At 44.4% G+C, this 17,546-nt stretch overlaps 1 long non-coding RNA gene across 1 annotated transcript; it reads right to left on the bottom strand.

The window, feature by feature from the left end:
• Nucleotides 1–383: 383 nt before the first annotated feature.
• LOC136654229 (uncharacterized) lies at nt 384–3,766 on the bottom strand. The gene is made up of 3 exons (XR_010794589.1): nt 3,608–3,766; nt 2,451–2,584; nt 384–1,088 (listed from the first exon to the last, which is right to left on the bottom strand). It is a non-coding gene; the product is annotated as an uncharacterized lncRNA (long non-coding RNA).
• Between the last annotated feature and the right edge of the window lie 13,780 nt (nt 3,767–17,546).

Here is a 17,546-nt window from a genome sequence, read left to right as displayed (position 1 = left end):
GATGCAATATCATTATCTTCTGGGCCTTTCAGTCAATTCCTTCCAGTTCTGCTTGAGTCAAACCAATACCAGCAGCATAGCACAGAACTGGGACAGCTCAAGTATTAACTACTCTGTGTTACCACCACTTAACTTTGTATGTAAAATCCTTTTGACTTGTCAGTAATATTCAGGTATTATATTTCTTTTAATTTGGTCATGCTTGATGATATCTAATTCCAAGATATGTGTAGTCATCTTTGAAGTTAAGGTCTCGGATATCATTTCTTGACATCCTGATTTCTTCTTTCCCCTGTTCAGTGCTAGTGTGACACATTTATCAAGCCCAAATTCCATGTTAATGTCTTGACTGAATATTCAAAATTTATTTAACAAAGCATCAATCTCTGATCGTGACTTTCCATATTTCAAATCATCCATGCATAGTAAATATATTCTTAGACATGTTTATTCTTAGTAATGAGAGTCAGTACCCAAGGCTTAAGTTATTTAAGCCATTTCTGCCCATCAAGTTGCCCAGCCATTTCTGCATATAAGCAACAGGGACCAAATGTGTACCCCTGTGGGTCAGGCAGAAATGGGTTAATATTACTGTCAATAATATTAATGCTATGACAATGAGCAGTATTGAATCTACTTGAAAAATTACTCTATTTTGTGGCATTGACTTCTGTGGTTTCTGGGACTACAGCATTCTCTTTCAAAGTGCCAACATGATTACATTCAGGATGTTATGGTGGAGGATTTGGAGCAGAAGATTTGAGAGTAACATTCAGTGCTAAAGCCAGTGCAACAGGAAAAATTCAGCAATTAAGGTTACAATCTGGCCTTGTACATTCCTTTATGCCTTCTAGTGAATTCTGTTAAAAAAGGACCAAAGTGCCCATTTACGTCCTGTTGATAGTTTCTTTTTTCTCTTTGTTTTTCAAGGCCCCAGGATCTGCCTACCTAGAAACTGTGAAATGCTGTAAAAACATAAAAATGGGGACAATGAAGTTGAGTTGATTCAATTCTCAGCACAAGCCATTCCAGACACAAATGGTTTTGGACAGTGTAACGGACCGGAGTAATGGGAAATGGTCAGAGTCCTATAACAAAAACAGACATGGCATTCAAATCAATGTGGCATTGGAGCACACCTGGCTGCTACAGCTGCAACTTTTGAAATGAGCAGGATTAATTAATAATAAAAGCAGCAGAAGTCCATTGGGTTTACTGACACAGAGCAGCATCACCTCCATGTGGCTTGCTGGAGTCAGGGAACATTCATATGGTATTCCAAAAACTCGCAAAGCTCTCTGTTTGGAAGTTTCCAAAAGGCTCAGTGTCACAATATACTAGTTACTAAGATTCCCCCACCCCGTCCTCATCCTTTCTTCCATGCCCAAACATGGAATGTACACAGGTTATTTTTCTGTCCTTCCCCCTGCTGTCACTGTCCCTCCTGCTATCTTCATGCCTCCTCCCAAAATTCCAGTCATAGTGCCCTGTATGCCATCAGGGGGCAAGCGTCAGGTACTATGGGGGCACCTAGTGCAGGGCTTTACCCCAGGGCACCCAGCCACCTGGCTCTGGCAGTGGTGCAACCAGCAACCAAATGGCAAAGGAACACTCAGATACTGAAATGAAGAGGTGCAGCAATGGGGGCATAACCCTGCCCCCTTGGATGTCATTGCCCACATCAAAACCATCCATCTCAAAAAGCACAAAACAATGTCCATATCTGTAGTGATTGCATGGCTATTGCACTGCGCTCAGTAATGTCAGACATTCCTTGGTAATAAATGTGATGATCTGAGCATGGGGAAAGTACAGGCAGGTGGCAAGTGGATCATAACCATGTGTAATTCCTCCCCCTCCATAACAAGTGAGGGACCAATGTGTAACACTCCCAGGCTAAACACTTCATCTGGAAGTACACTAAGTTCAGGCATGGCCTGGGGCGTTTCCAGTGAGTTCTTAACAATAAATAGCGGGGTTACCAGAAGGGATCTGCTGTGTGGTGCTGTTCTCATGTGTTCCATAACTCTGCAGCCTGCAGTACACTGCTGGAACTTCTTTAATAATAATAATAATAATAATAATAATAATAATAATAATAATAATAATAATAATAAATTTCCAATATTCACATACTTTCCAGGCTCAGCCATGCCTTCCTTCTTTCCAACTCCATTTTCAAGCAACGTTTAGGAATGCTGCCAGAAGCCACTTTATATGGCAGAAATATTTAAATATTAAACTGGCTTAAACAGCAAACAGGGACTTGAATTGTGAATGCCTCATTGCAGGACAAAGGGTGAAGAATTCATTGCAGGAGGATCCAGAGGTGTTTTTTAAATTCCCCAAGGCTCCACCAACCTTGACTTGCAGATGAGACTCCTATTAAATATGTAGTATCTGAATTAGGGAGCCAAGATGGTGTAATGGTTCAGGAGTTGAACTTGTACCTGAAAGATCCAGGTTCAAATCCCCGCTCAGCCATGAAGCTTCCTGGGTGACCTTGGACTAGTCGCTATCTTTCCGCCTCACCTACCTCACAGGGTTGTTGCAAGGATGAAATGAGGGAAGGAACTATGAACTCCTGGGAGATACAAAAATATGAAAAAATAAATTAGTGATATATCATTAAACTTTACTGATATAGTCTTCCTGGCAGCTGCATATAACAATGATCAGGCTGGAACATATAATATGCTAAGCCATTATTTGCTGATATTGAAAACTACTCTGCCAAAACAACTGTTTCTTCCCAATGCTTGTTCTTTCACTGGGTCTCTCATGGAGATTCACATCTATTAATCCCACTTCTGTTTCCTCTAAGTAGCAGCAAGAGACCCAGGTGACCTTCTGTTCTCAGCTTGCTGCTGGCAGTTTAATCACATGGCTTGTCTCTTAGTGATGAGCCGAAGAGTCCCAAGGAAAAGAGCAATCTGTTCTCTGGCAGCAGGGATGGTATTTGTACTGGTGTCATTTCCCCCTTTCCCTACCTGCCTTGCCAAATAGCTTTATTTTCAATCAGTGATGCAATTCCTTTCTCCCATCAGCTGCACTCTATCACCAAGTCTGAACTGGTGGGTGGTCAACACAGTGAATCTGGATAAATAGAAGTTGCAGGTGCCCACATAAGAATGCAGGTAATAAAATACTGGGCATTGTCTTATTAGAAAGCTTCATTTGCTGCCATCGTTGCTGCACATAATATGGACAATACTGGGGAAAGGTACAGAAGACGACAACATGTGGGAAGAGAGACCCTGTTTGAGGTTTGCCAGCTTAGCTTCTCTCCAGAATAGGCTGAATTCCATTGTGATTCCAATCTGTTTTTTTTATATCTACAGATGGAAGGATGGAACATTTGAGTTCAGCATTTCCCAGGTAAGCTGAGATCCTACAGAATGGCAATGGCCAACCTTTAGAACAGCTATTTCCAACCAGTCTGTCGCAGCACATCAATGTGCCATGAATGGTCCGCAGGTGTGCCACAGGAGTTTGAGGGAGGGTCCTGCATTAGTAGGGCCATTGGAAGATGTGAGTCCCTCACTGATAGTGTGGTGTGCCTTGTCAATTGTCAAAAAAATGATGGTGTAACTGAACATTTAAGTACCTTGTCAGTGTTCTGCGAGAAGCCAGCAAATTCCTTTCCTTTCTCCATGTTGAGGCTGAAGTTTCCCTTTGTAAATCCTTTGTTGGAAAATGGCAACTGTCAGGTCAGCAGCAGAGTATCCTTGAGACACTGAAATGTTCTCTTGCTTGTTTCTGAATGTAACTATGATTTATGTAGGATTTGTGTTCATTTGTGAAGGAGCATTTTCTGTGTATACCAGACTGGCTGCCACAGCAGGACAAGTCCCTCAGAGCCACTGGAGGGGAAAGGAGCAGTGAGAACTTGCAAAACTGAGCCACAAAATCTTGGCAAGAGATGTTGGGGGTGAGGCCATTTTGGGGAGACAGAAGGGGGATTTAAGGTGGGAAAGGGAGCATGAAGTGAGCGGAAGGAGGAAAGGAGAGACATGAGTGGAGAACAGGTGGAAGATTTGAGGCCAGCATGAAAGGTGCAAGAGGAATGTCAAATGGAGCCCTAAAAGGGTGGAGGAAGAGGTACAGAATAAGAGGGAGGAAGTGGACGAGGCAGTGGTTCCCAAAATGTGATAAAAGATCTCAGCATGTGCTTCTGGTCTGGTTCTTTAACCCACTTCTGCCCAGCCCTCAGGTGTATGCATTTGATCCCTGTTGTGTGCATGCAATGTTGGGCAGAAATGACTTAAGGTTAACAACAAAAACAAACCCCGGTGCTATGACACCTGGTGCCATGACAGCCCCCAACCCTTGGGATGAGGCCCCCAGGGTGGGAGATATCACACAGACACACATCCAGATAGTTTTCTACTGTGGAACTTGTTAAATTCAAAGCTTTCTGGCACATGAACATCTCTCTGAATCTGTGAATGTGGTTTCAGATTCTCTACGCAACAAATTATGACTCACGCCTAAACTTAGCAAAACTGGTGATTAACCAGTAAAACAATAACCCCAACAAGGCTTTTAATATGCTTTTGTCTTTCAACAGAGAAGCAACTGAAACTTGCTATTACTGGGGAGCAGCAGAGAATAGGATTGTTCAGAAGAGACAAATAATTCCATGTTACCTCTTCACAAAGTGGCAAAATGAGCTGTCTTGGAGCATTAACTGATTTTTCTGTCCATGGAAGTACTCCAAATAATCATTGCTTATCTTCGTGAGAATACTTTGAGTAATAAAATAATTACAGCCTTTAATGGAGAGGATTTGAAAAGATTTCACTCAGTGTAATCCTATGTTTCTGATGAGAGGGTTGGAATGAATACAGGGTGACATTTTCAGCTACGTGTCACCTAAATGCAGAATTCATTGATTCTGGCACAGACTGTGAACGCTCTCTATATCTACTGACTACACTCAGAAATTAAACTCTAGAATTAGCAAAGACATCTTTTAAAAATATAACTAATGTTCTGGGGGAAAAAGAACAGTGAGTTTCTCCAAGAATTGTTTCATCAGTGTCTCTTTTCTATATAGAGAATAATGGAGATTTTTATAAATGCTTGTCTAGCGCAGAAGTTCTAAACCTCCCAAGATGGGGGGAGGGGGGAGAGCTGTTCAGACAGATAAGTGTAACTGAGCACCTATCCTAAACGCATTACCTGGACATAGGTCCCTTTTGGCCCAATCCTATCTCGGCCTTAAGGTGGTGGATCTTGCCATTGCTATCGTAAGCCCTGGGCTGATGGTGGGAAGGCCACTCTGCTGTTCTGCAAGCTTGGCACACCAACGCAAATAAGAACATAAGAACAGCCCCGCTGGATCAGGCCATAGGCCCATCTAGTCCAGCTTCCTGTATCTCACAGCGGTGCACCAAATGCCCCAAGGAGCACACCAGATAATAAGAGATCTGCATCCTGGTGCCCTCCCTTGCATCTGGCATTCTGACATAGCCCATTTCTAAAATCAGGAGGTTGCGCAAACACATCATGGCTTGTAACCCGTAATGGATTTTTCCTCCAGAAACTTGTCCAATCCTCTTTTAAAGGCGTCCTGGCCAGATGCAGTCACCACTTCCTGTGGCAAGGAGTTCCACAGACCAACCACACGCTGAGTAAAGAAATATTTTCTTTTGTCTGTCATAACCCTCTCAACATTCAATTTTAGTGGATGTCCCCTGGTTCTGGTATTATGTGAGAGTGTAAAGAGCATCTCTCTATCCACTTATCCTTCCCATGCATAATTTTGTATGTCTCAATCATGTCCCCCCTCAGGCGTCTCTTTTATAGGCTGAAGAGGCCCAAACGCCATAGCTTTTCCTCATAAGGAAGGTGCCCCAGCCCAGTAATCATCTTCTCTTTTGCACCTTTTCCACTATGTCTTTTTTGAGATGTGGAGACCAGAACTGGACACAATACTCCAGGTGTGGCCTTACCATCGATTTGTACAACGGCATTATAATATTAGCCGTCTTGTTCTCAATACCTTTCCTAATGATCCCAAGCATAGAATTGGCCTTCTTTACTGCCGCCACACATGGACAGAGACCTGGAGAATCTCCGCCAGCTAGTGGGGGCGGTTTATGGAAGGATTGTGGGCAGATTGGGGTGGGGATCAGGCTGGGCCAGGGGCGGATTTTAGCAGCATTATTGCACGTGGGATCTTATACCTTTTCTCTAGACCCACCCCAGGCTTATGCCAGCTAAAGAGCTGGCTTAGGTCTGAGGGGACCTATTGGAGACCAGGCGATCTACAGAGAGGTAAGTAAAAATGTATTTACCTCTCCTGGGCTGTCTGGTCTGCTGGTGGTCCATAGCATGCAGCATTCATCATCCCATCAGTGATACTGCACATTCCAGGTTGACAGGGTGTAGGGCTCGGCTCCTAGTAATCAATGGAACTTTATTGTGGGGAATACTCCAAATCTGGAGCCCTAGAAATACATACAAATTGGCGCACCTCCGCTATGTTAATAGGTGTTCTTTTTCATTTTGAAGGAAGGAAATCCCTTTGCATACACAGAGATTCCTCCTCTCCCCTCATTGATGTGACTGGGGATGTCAAATTGTGGGTGCCTGCTCTCAGCAAGACAAGGGCAGGTAGAGCAGCTAAAGTCTGTTCAGGTAAGTATAACAATGTTGTTAATTTGTTGGGTTGCTGTTACACAGGAGATGGTGGCAGGAGTGGGGGAAAAGTCTGATATAGCGTTAGCTCAAGCCCCCACCATGTTTGAAGAAATGCATCGCCTTGCCAAGCCAACTTTGCAATTTATATTTATTTATATTTTATACAGGTATTTATATACTGCCTTTCTTTGGTCATCAGATTTCTCCTCAGACTTTAATCCAAGGCGTTTTACATAGGCAGGCTGTTCTAAACCCCAGTAGGGATTTTTACAATTGAATAGTTCTAGTCTTTCATAGAACTCCTCGTTCTAGCTGGATTCCTTCCCGGTCTGGCCTCTCTCTGGCCCTTCGCCTCCCACGCTCCACTTGAGGGCACTCCTCTCTGCCACCGAGGGTCAGCTCATCAGTATATCAGAGTGTCAGTTCTCAGGTACTTCCGGTTGTTTCAAACTGGCAGCCTCAGATCTTCAGGCATACAAGGCGGCAGCTCTACCAACTAAGCCAGACCTCCAGGTGCACCTCCTGGCACACCAGACCTCCTGCTATGTATTTAGCACATACAGCTTCTCCCTCCTGCCTCCTCCAACTCTTCCCACTCTTTTTTTTTTTTAAAGGGCCCTCAAAGCCTGGGAAACAAGTGGAAGAGGACATGTGTGTGGCCTGGAGTGTCAAAGGTGCTCCTGGGATGGCCCAATCCTAAGTGGGCTGAGAGCCGGCACTAAGCTCCAATGTCAGTGCTGAATGTAGCAAACATGCCATAAGGCACGTCCATGGCACCCAGAGAGGAGGGGACACTGGCACTAGGTTAGTGCGAGTCAGTGCTGAGCCTTAGCACCGTGTGAAGGGCTGGTTGGCCCTCCCGCAGCACTGGCCAGTGGTATTTTCAGGGTGGGGTCAAGGTGGGGAGTGGGCAGAATGGGACAGGGAAGGAACTGGCCTGGGAGGGGAGTGGGACCAGTGGAGCTCTGCTCCATTGTATCCATTCCTCTGTGTCAGGCTGCAAAGCTTAACACAGAGGCTCTCAGTTCTGTACCAGCAAAATAGCCAGTGCAGACTTGAGAAGCCTCATTGTGGGGCCGGGGGCTTTTCCTGGGGGAAGGGGATGAAAGTACCTTTCCCCCAAGGAGACCTTCGGCAGCCTCAGTGGTGCCACTAGATGCAGCGGTAGATGTTTCGGTGCCGCTGCACCTGATGGGGCAACCGGGGATACGATTGGGCTGCTACTCCTCTTCCACCTGCTTGTCAGTCTCAGGGAGCAAATGAGGAGGAGGAGAAGATGGAGGAGAGGAAGTAAATGGTCAGCGTCATCTTAAAATCCCAGACAGTTCGAAAACAAAATGACAAGCAAATGGCGGCAGACAAAGGAGAGATACTCATTTTGCATGTGGAAAGCTGTGAAGATAATTGGTTTACGTAATTTCATTACTGGGCTCCCAGTGAGTATAACCTCTGGCCCGATACACAATGGCTCTCAAATGTTGATAAAGCTACTGGGCCGAGCACAGATGACCATCTTGTTTTATGAGAGGGGGCGTGTGTTGAAGGCTAAATTGAAAGTACGCATCTGTAAATATTGGTTTCCTATAAACTGAGAAAATGGAAAAATACCGCTTCAGTCAAACGACTTAATTTATAGTCTGCAATCAAAACAATGGTTTGCTTCCTCCATTAAAATTAATGGACAAAGGGCTAGAATTGCAGTCGTCTAAAGTGACCTTTTTCAAAAGTGCTTTCATTTCTGAACATCGAGCTGTGATTTTGGTCCTATGATATTTACTCACATGAAAGGGTCAGTACACATACTAACACTTCTAATGAGTGATCTAATGTAAGTCGGTCTCTGCATAATCCTCAAAGATGCTGCAAGTCCAAAAGCTATAGTACAGAACCATGGCATCTCAAGGAGGGCGATGGGAGGTGGACCACCCCTGGTTTCAATCCCAAAGAGGAAGTGCCACATCATACTCCCTTTGGCAATCTCCAGCCCACTGTGGGTACAGCTACTGTTCCCTTAAGTACACCTCCAAACTTCCCCTTTGTACCTTAGATTGGGAAAAGTGCAATCCTAACTGTGCTGTCGTCAGAGTGTGAACCGGCTCATGAACCGGCGGCACCAAAGCAAGGCCTGCATTGGCCCATAGGCCTAGTGCTGGACCTGAGACCCTGACCACTGGTGGAGTTTCTTATGGTGCAGAGCGGTGCAGGGGCTTGGCAAGGGCAGCAGGGAGGAGGGGAAGGAGCATTTCTGTATGGGGGAGGGTGGAGTAGGGGGCAGATCATGCCCGGGAGGGGGGCGAAATCAGCAGAGCAGGCCTTTGCCATATCCTATCCTCTCTCCCAAGCCTGAAAGCCCTATACTGAGCTGCTAAGACTTCCAGCTATTTAGTTGGCAGATATCAGAGTAGCCCCTTAGGGCAGTTTGGGGTGTTACTCGGAGTATTATTATTATTATTATTGTTGTTGTTGTTGTTAACAGTATTTATATACCGCTTTTCAACTAAAAGTTCACAAAGCGGTTTACAGAAAAAAAATCAAATAACTAATGGCTTATCCTCTTACCCTCCATCTGGCTCCCAACTAGTGCTGGATACAGTGGAGGCCATATGGCCCCACTGCACCAGCACTGCTTAGGACTGGGCTGTCAGTGTTAGGATTCATCCCAGGGTGCAGTATGTAATTGTGTGAGTAAATCAGGAAATCAGAACCTGTGTGGTCATATTTTTTCTTTTTCTTTTTGAGCAATTTAAAGGATGGAGAATTCTTGCAGGGCAAGCATAAACTACTCAGAAGCAAGTATACCCCGCCCTCTCCCTTACCTCCCCATAACGCCTCCTCCCCACCCTCTGCCTGCCTCCCCAGAACACCTCCCCCCCACCTCCCCTCCATGCCCCCACTTACCTCTCTGCTGCTTGGTGGTCCATGCAACCACCAAGCGGCGGTGGTTGGAGGTTGGGCCTTAAGACACATTTGCAAAAGTATGCGCTGGTGGTGAGCTGGAGCACCGAGCCAGGATTGGGCTCTTAATCAGTTCCTTTACTTTAAACATGTACATTTCTTTTAATTCTCATCCACAAATACATTATCTGACCTGATTTTCATTTTGTTTTAATTTCAAACATTCCCCTTGATATTTATTGTTGATGAAGGTTTTTGAGGGCTTGCTTTTAAAAACCAACAATTCTGCAATGTGTAGATGGAACTATTTTAGAATGTGGATGCTTTTTGATGCTACAGCCCTTGTGACAAAAAGAAGGGGAACAAAGAAAACAGACAATAAAATATCATTTTAAAAAAACTCAATAAAAGTAGAAAATAATAGACTCAAATAATTACTGAAGCATAAGACAGGAGGAGGAAAAATAGCATCTAAGAAGTGTGGCCTAATATTGTGGAAACAATTTAATTTTGCGTCTGTGTGTTTTAACTCTGTGTATAGCTCCATGGGGGTTGGGGAAAAGAGAACATTTGCTTTAAAGGAGGGAGGGAGGGACATTTGACACAGGCAACTCCTTTCAGCACGGTGGTAAAATGACTGAAATGAACAGACATGAGACTGATTTTCTAACTAATGCTCTCGATTAGACATAGTGCTGAGGGGAAAAAAACTGTCATTGATGAAAACTTTCAGGGGTCATTTAGCTCAGTCGGGATGAGCTGAATGGGAAAAAAAATTCTATTAAAACACCACTTCTGCATCCCTTAATTCGAGCCATGGAGAAGGAAAGTGGCTAAGACAACAACCCCCAAGCATTCCTGTTTGCTTCAGTAGCAGGTAAATCTGCAGCAAAAATATGAAAAGAAAAAGCAGTTACAGACCTGTAAGGAAATTTCAAAAAGGGGAAGGTGTTGTAGCCTGGATCAACTGAAAGCAGGAGTGAGATTGATCTGGTGTTTTGTATTTTATATATGTATTTTATGTCTTTCTGGGGAAAGACAGTATGATTTGGGACATTTCAAGGTTAGAATCTGATTCTATAACACTAGTATTGTGCAAGAGACATTTCTGGACTCCTTGGTTAGTTTCTGGAAGCTGGCCACACTCACTGTGTGAATACAACAGTATTCAGGAATGGTAAAGACATGGTTTGCTACTCCTTTGAATACAGTCCAGTCTCCAGTCTGCTTACTAGATGCAACTTTAATGGCAGCATTAATGGTTGCTTTTCTACTACAAATAGCATATGCAGAAGAGCAAGTGAGCTCAGGACTGTGGAAGTAGATCGACGACTTTATCCCCCACTGTAGTCCTAATCCAGATCAGACTCTGCCCATATTTGCTATTTAGCGAAAACAACGATCCCACCAGGACCACTCATCAGATGTGACAACTTGTGCTGTTGGCAACCTTCAGTCTCGAAAGACTATGGTATCGCGCTCTAAATGGTGGTTCTGGAACAGCATCTAGTATGGCTGAAACTCTTAGATTGGCAGAAACTCTGCCAATTGGCAGATTGGTTAAACTCTTAGATTGGCAGAAAACCTGCTGCAGACTTGTGTTAGGAGCCCTCCCTCATTTGGTTGACATAACACAGGTCCTAGGTTTGGGATCTGCTGTGGATTTAAATCCTGACACCTGGCCTCCGGAGCGCTGGTTAACACATAACTTGTGCCCTTCTGCAATACTCACTGTGATCTGAAGTTTGTTGCTTCCTGGATGGTCATTTGCTATCCAGCTGAGCTTTCTGTTCAGCTTCAGCACTTATTGATGGACACTGCAGACACCCTCATCATACTGTTGCTGGTGGCTAATTTAGCCCAAAGTATGTTTTCTGTTGAATCTTGATCATAGAATTCAGGCTTCTGCAGAGGTACTGGAAATTTAAGTGACTTATTTAGAAGGCTATATACCACTCAAAACCCATGGCTGCTGCACTGCCACCAATGCTCTCTTCCTGGCTCCCATTTGGGAAGGTAGAGAGGGTCAGAAAGGGAGGGAGAAATTGGGGGGCCATTCTCTTTTCAATCGTCAGGGAGTAGGAAGAAGGGTGGTGGCAGGAGAAGCGGAGGAGGTAAGTGGGTTTATATGTGGATGGGGGGTCATGTGCAGAGGCGGCAATGCAGGGGAAGGGGAGAAAATGATTGCACCAGGAGGTGTTGGCTGCATCAGACCTTTGTCCCACACAATAGGGAGGCTTCGCCTAGGCTTTGTGATATCTCCAAATAGGTACCAGAAAGTCCTTCTAAGACTTAAAGTGTTCTTTCATCATGAATAGAAATGCTGTGTGTTGATTATAGCTCTGTCTGCCTTTCAGATCTTGTTCCCTGCAAACCGGTAAGAATTTTGGGAGTCAATACCAGCAATCATAGTGATGGATATAACACAGAAACATTCGCCTAGAGAGGCCATTTACAAATTACTGATCCTTAGTTAATTTCACAGCGCTCCATTTATGAACAGTTAATCTCCGTTGCTGCAGGAGGATTCATCTGGTGTGTATATATATAGCACAAAGAGGTGTCTTTTTCATAGCATTCTTCAGTAATTCATGTCATGCTGACCTAAGCTGCTACCAACTCTATCCCCAGCAATGAACCTGTCAGAGCTCGCTTGCCACTGCACCGTTATAAACTGACTTGCTATATCAGTTCTATCTGAAATGACGGCTTGCGATCATCAGACCCCATTTGAGGATACAGCCTTGGTCGGATAGTGCTACATTGCTAGGATATCGCTTTGAAAGTATTGCAAATCTACTCTGAAAGGTGTTACATGCAGCAAAATGCAATAATCTTGATTTCTTTTAAAACAAATTTCTTTTCATATATTCCCAGAAACCTTTTGAGACCAATATAGAAACACTTTAATGGCACATGTAATTGTTATACAGAATTTTGTTCTATGTTCAATTATTTCATCTCTTTAAAATGAAGGGCCCAGGGAGGGGAGAGATAGGCTTTTAAGAAGATGCAATGAAGACAAAGTGGGTGAAAAAAAAGATTTGTTTAAATATATTTCTGAACTTTTTGTGGCTGCCTTTGCAATGCCAAATCGCTGCAAGAAGAGTATCAGACGGAGATCTTCCTTGCAGCATAATAGTCCGATGGAAATACTGTATGTTTCTGTTTGCATTTGGCTCTAAGTTCCGAAGGCAGATGCTTTTTGGCAAATGCTGGGCTGTTAAAAATGATTCGATTTAGTGGTGCCATGTTATCTGCTGGTTCCTGCAACACAAACTTCTCAAGCTTTGTAAAAACAGGATATGTAACTGTAGTCTGCGATGCCCACCAACTCCCCACTATTGTCCTTGTCATTGTCTCATGCGAGTCATTTTGACTTCATGCTTAGTGTGTTACTTTTCTTCTCTGTGAGTGTTGTGTGATTGTGGGTGTGTGTAAAGCCATTTGTTGTGTTTGTACACTTTAGCCTGAGTCTCTGGGCCTCTTTGGCCTCCTTCCCCAAATACACTTCCTTAACCAAACCCTCAAGCCACATGAGAGATGGGGAAAGTCCAAACTAGGACTTTCCCATTGGAGATTCCAGTTATATCTGCCCTTGGATACATGGGGCATTACTTAAGAGTGCTTGTTTGGTGGGGCAGACTAGCTCCCTCATCACAAGTAGGTGAACTGCTTCCTTTCCCCACTTCCCCATACTCTCCCCAGTTTCTGAAATTTATCCTTCCCTGCACACACTTCTTCCCTCTCTTGGGTTCCTCTGGGAACCCATCTAATCTCCCTACATTCCTTCCCCCCCATGTTTTCCCTTCTTTGCTCTGTCCCTTTGTCCTCTTCCCTTCCTTTTCGAACTGCTTTCCCTAGGACCTCATATTGTTCCCCGTTTCAGAGTAAATGGTGAGAGAGTTAGCAAAGTCAGGTCGCAGTTTGAATTCCCCTTTTTTGGTTTTTTAGGTACTAAAACAAATTCGTGTGCACCTTCCATTCCATCTTTGCTTCATCCATTTCCCTTTCCTCTGCCAAATTATATAACTGCATAGTTGGCCACAACATAGCATCCCTGCACACGATTGCTTCACCACCACCACCACACCGTGTGCTTGTCACGTGTATTTTAAAACACAGCAGAGACTGAAAATGGAAGTTAAGACAGTCCACGTTTGGAGATGAAGCACCTCCAGACAATGAACAAACTGAATATAAGTACATAATTAAAAAGATTTATTACAAAGATACTGTAAAATCTCCAATATCTTTCTTCTAAAGCAGCATGTGCCAAACTCCAGTCCGCAGGCCGGATCCAGCGCCCACTATGATCCTTCCTCTGGGTGAATGGAGCTTACCGTTCTGCCTGGGGGGCCTCTCTTTGGTACTGCAGATTGCTGCCGACCTTTGTGTCAGCCAACTGCACATGCCCAGAAATCTGGGCGCAAAGCCTGCTGGGGCAACAGACCCTGAAATTGGCTGGTTAGCGCTAAGATCAGGGGTGATTTGTGGTGCCGCAGAGAGGCCCCAGGCTGAAAAGTAAGTTCTGTTCGCACCAGAGACACCATTACAGGCGCACAGCGCTCTCCATTTTGAAGACTGTTCTGAAGGAAGCCAGAATCTGGTTGTGCTGCACCCCTAGAACCTCTCACTACTAGAAGATGAGGGGCATGACTACATAATAGTATGTCCCTGTTAAGAAACGAAGAGGCAGAGAAAATGAAAATTGGATAAAATGCATTTTCCCAGGGCAAAATCTGAGTGTATATAATGTGGATACTTTGCTTGTGGATTTGCTTGTGGATACCTAAGCTAATACCTTTGCTTGTGGATACCTAAGCTATCTTGCTTGTATCTACCTTGGCAGATGTGGTCTTGACAATACCTGGATGAGAGAGCACCTGAGAATCCCAGGCCCTCCCTGGCCCTTCAAAGGTCTTAAAACGTCACATTGGGTTTTCCAAAACACCAGAAGTGACTTTCAAAGGTCTCCTAGACGCCTTAGAAGGGCTTCCAAGTGTTGGGGGGGCTGCATGCAACCTCCCCGGTGCTCAGAACACCCTCCAGAGGCAAGGGGAGCACACCTTTCCTTGCCTTCAGAGGGTAAAAGCTACCTTAAACCGTGGGTTTCATTACCCGCAGTTTTCTGTATCCGTGGGGGTTCCACGAATGGAACCCTCGCGTATAACAAGGGTTCACCTGTACTGATTATTAGGTATCCATTTTACGTGAGAGTGGTGAACCAATTTGTTTAAGCCTCTTTTTACCCCAATCATGGATAAAGCATGAGAGGCTATCACATTTTTAGAGCACATTGCCAAGCAGGCTTGGCAGAGGAGAAATCCACCTGGGGCATATCCTGTAAGGAGATAATTTGCAGGTTGCAAAAAGGCTTAGCAACCTCAATTCATGCAACGCTTTTGCTCTACAACCTTGCCCTCATTCCACTTTACATCTGAGTGGCACAGACCCAGGTTTAAACAGATGGGTCTGATACCATCCCGTATAGTTTGAGGCCCCAGATAACTATACGCTCTTTATTTTTCACTCAAACTAGAAATCTTATGAATGCTGAAAACCCAGACTAAAGGTCACGCTTAGACCTGTATATGGCTGGGCTCACAAATAGGTTACCAGGGAAGTAAAAGACCACTGACACGCAAAGCAGAAACTCGAGAGATCTCCAAATCCAGCAACCCATCACACAGCAAAGCTGTAGTTGTCATGGCCAAATGCCTGTCATTGCCTACCCACGGTTGTTTTTCATTTTCAGCAGAGTGAGTGGGAGACTTCATCTTGTCTCACCTGTCAATCTTAAAGACGTTCGAAGAGAACTTTAATCTGTTCGCACTTGATGGCAAAGATCTCAGAATTGGTTAAGTGTCATGAAACAATAGAACTGTTTCAGTGTGTGTGTGTGTATTTTTTAATGTTTAATTTCACTACCTGCTGAAAGACTGCAGTAATACACGTGGCAGAGAATGATACTGTACTTACCAGAGAGTACAAAGAAGAGGCTAGAACTTTGGGGAATCTTGGAATCCCAACTACTGCTGTGCTGCGCACTGCAATTGTGTGTTTTTACCATCTGAAATGTGTGTGGGCAATAAAATAATACCGATATACCCATCGCTCACTCAGAATAACTGTATCCCTGTACAGCCATTGAATATGCCTTCTTGTCTTCAACTAAAAGGAAGCGATAAGATTCATGGGATAACTAACCTCCTACTTGATTACATTTTGTGGTTGCTCAGCAACCGACTGGAAAGATAATGGAACAAGTTCAAATTGAACGCAAGTTTGCAACATGTGGCAGACAGCCTTGCCACCAAAGGTCTCCTACATCCCTTCTGAGGAGGCGGTGACCTGTCTGTGTTTGGCATGGCTCTCACCTGGCGTGTGGCTCAGAGTTTCTTGACTTCTCAAAATTACCTGTGAAGAGTCAAGGAGTTTGGCTTGCTCCTTCAATTTACGATATATGTGGAAAAATATACAGGCCTACAATTTCTCCTCCATTCCCACATATTCTCCTCTTTTGACAAGCTTCGGCAAGGAGTTGAACTTAGACCTGGAAGATCCAGGTTCAAATCTCCGCTCGGCCATGAAGATTCCTGGGTGACCTTGGGCCAGTCATTATCAGTCTCACCTACCTCACTTTGAGGACAGGGAAAATTGTACCAGATATATAAGCAGAAGAGAAGGTTTTCTTGATTTCCTGCAAATGTGAAATCCCAGAACGGGAACTCAAGTGACTCGAGTCACATGTATTTTTTGCTGACTCGTGTACACTCAAGTCAGGCATTTTACTGACTCAGGCACTAATTTGAATTTGAGCCACTGTCTCAGAAATTAGTTCCAATGTATACAGACTCAACTCTGTCTGTGTCTGGGTGTGCTTGCTTACTTTTTTCAACATGTGAAACACCTTGTGGAATCATAATTCAGATTGGGCAAGCAACAGCAGGAAAGTTCCAGCCAGGAGGCAGGGAAAGTTAATGTTTTGCCTTGAGCTGGAGGTGGGGAGGAGGGAGGTGGAAGCAGCTTCTTTTGTCTATCTCTGAAGGAAGCAATGATCATGGGATGCAGGTGTTTTTCCCCCCTCTGGATGGAGGACAGCAGAAGGAGGAACCCAAGAGGGTTCTTGCCTTAGGACTGGCTGGAGGGGGAACAAAGAGGCAGAGAAGCCAGAAAACGGTTCCTCATGGCTCCAGCCATTGTTACCTGGGAGGAAGAAGCTGCCGCGTTGAATGATAGGCAATGGAGCTGCAAAGGACTGGATTGTACTCTTAACGTAAGCCTCCCAGTTGCTGCTGTGTGACCCTTCTCCTGCTTGCCACTTCTGTCCCCTTCCACTGTCCATCCCATCCCACCTTGTCCTGCCTTGCTGAGCTCAGACACCTCCCAGTCCCTTTGGTCCATGCCCTGGCGTGCCTGACCCTGGCATACCTGACCCAAAAGACTGACTCGAGTCAAATGGCTCAGAAATTTCAGGTGGCAAGTCAGCAAAGGGTGCCCACTAAGACTTGTGCATGAGTCAAGTTGTGGGGTGGGGTGGGGGTGGAGACTCAGGACTCAAGTTTAGCCACAGTGCCCAGTTCTCATCCCTGGTGAAATCGTTCTACAAACAAGAATCTGAAATGGTCTTCCTTTGGAAAATCTCATTTATATAAGAAACGTAAAAACCAATCTTAAATTCAATAAATTACCCTTGCTAATTTTCAGAATACTTGCAGTTTGTTTTTTTTGTTACATTCTAATGGAAATTAATTTTATACCCAAACTTTAGTGTCACTGTATACATTAATCTCTTAATGAAATTATTTCTATACCAAATCACGCTTTTTAATTATGAATTCGTTGTGGAAACATCTTTTAAACAAGGTCAAGGCGATATGTTCAGGAGACACCGAGAAAGAAGCGTCAAAAAATGTTTTCAGACCGATTGGTTTCATTAAAAGCTCAGATCTCTTAGGTGGGGAAAAATACTGGCTCTCCTACAAGTGTCGCCTTCTCCG

Source organism: Tiliqua scincoides, chromosome 5 (assembly GCF_035046505.1).
Source record: "Tiliqua scincoides isolate rTilSci1 chromosome 5, rTilSci1.hap2, whole genome shotgun sequence".
Classification (NCBI taxonomy): Eukaryota; Metazoa; Chordata; class Lepidosauria; order Squamata; family Scincidae; genus Tiliqua; species Tiliqua scincoides.
Note: the sequence above shows the minus strand (reverse complement) of the source record. Positions and strands in the feature narration are given on the sequence as shown.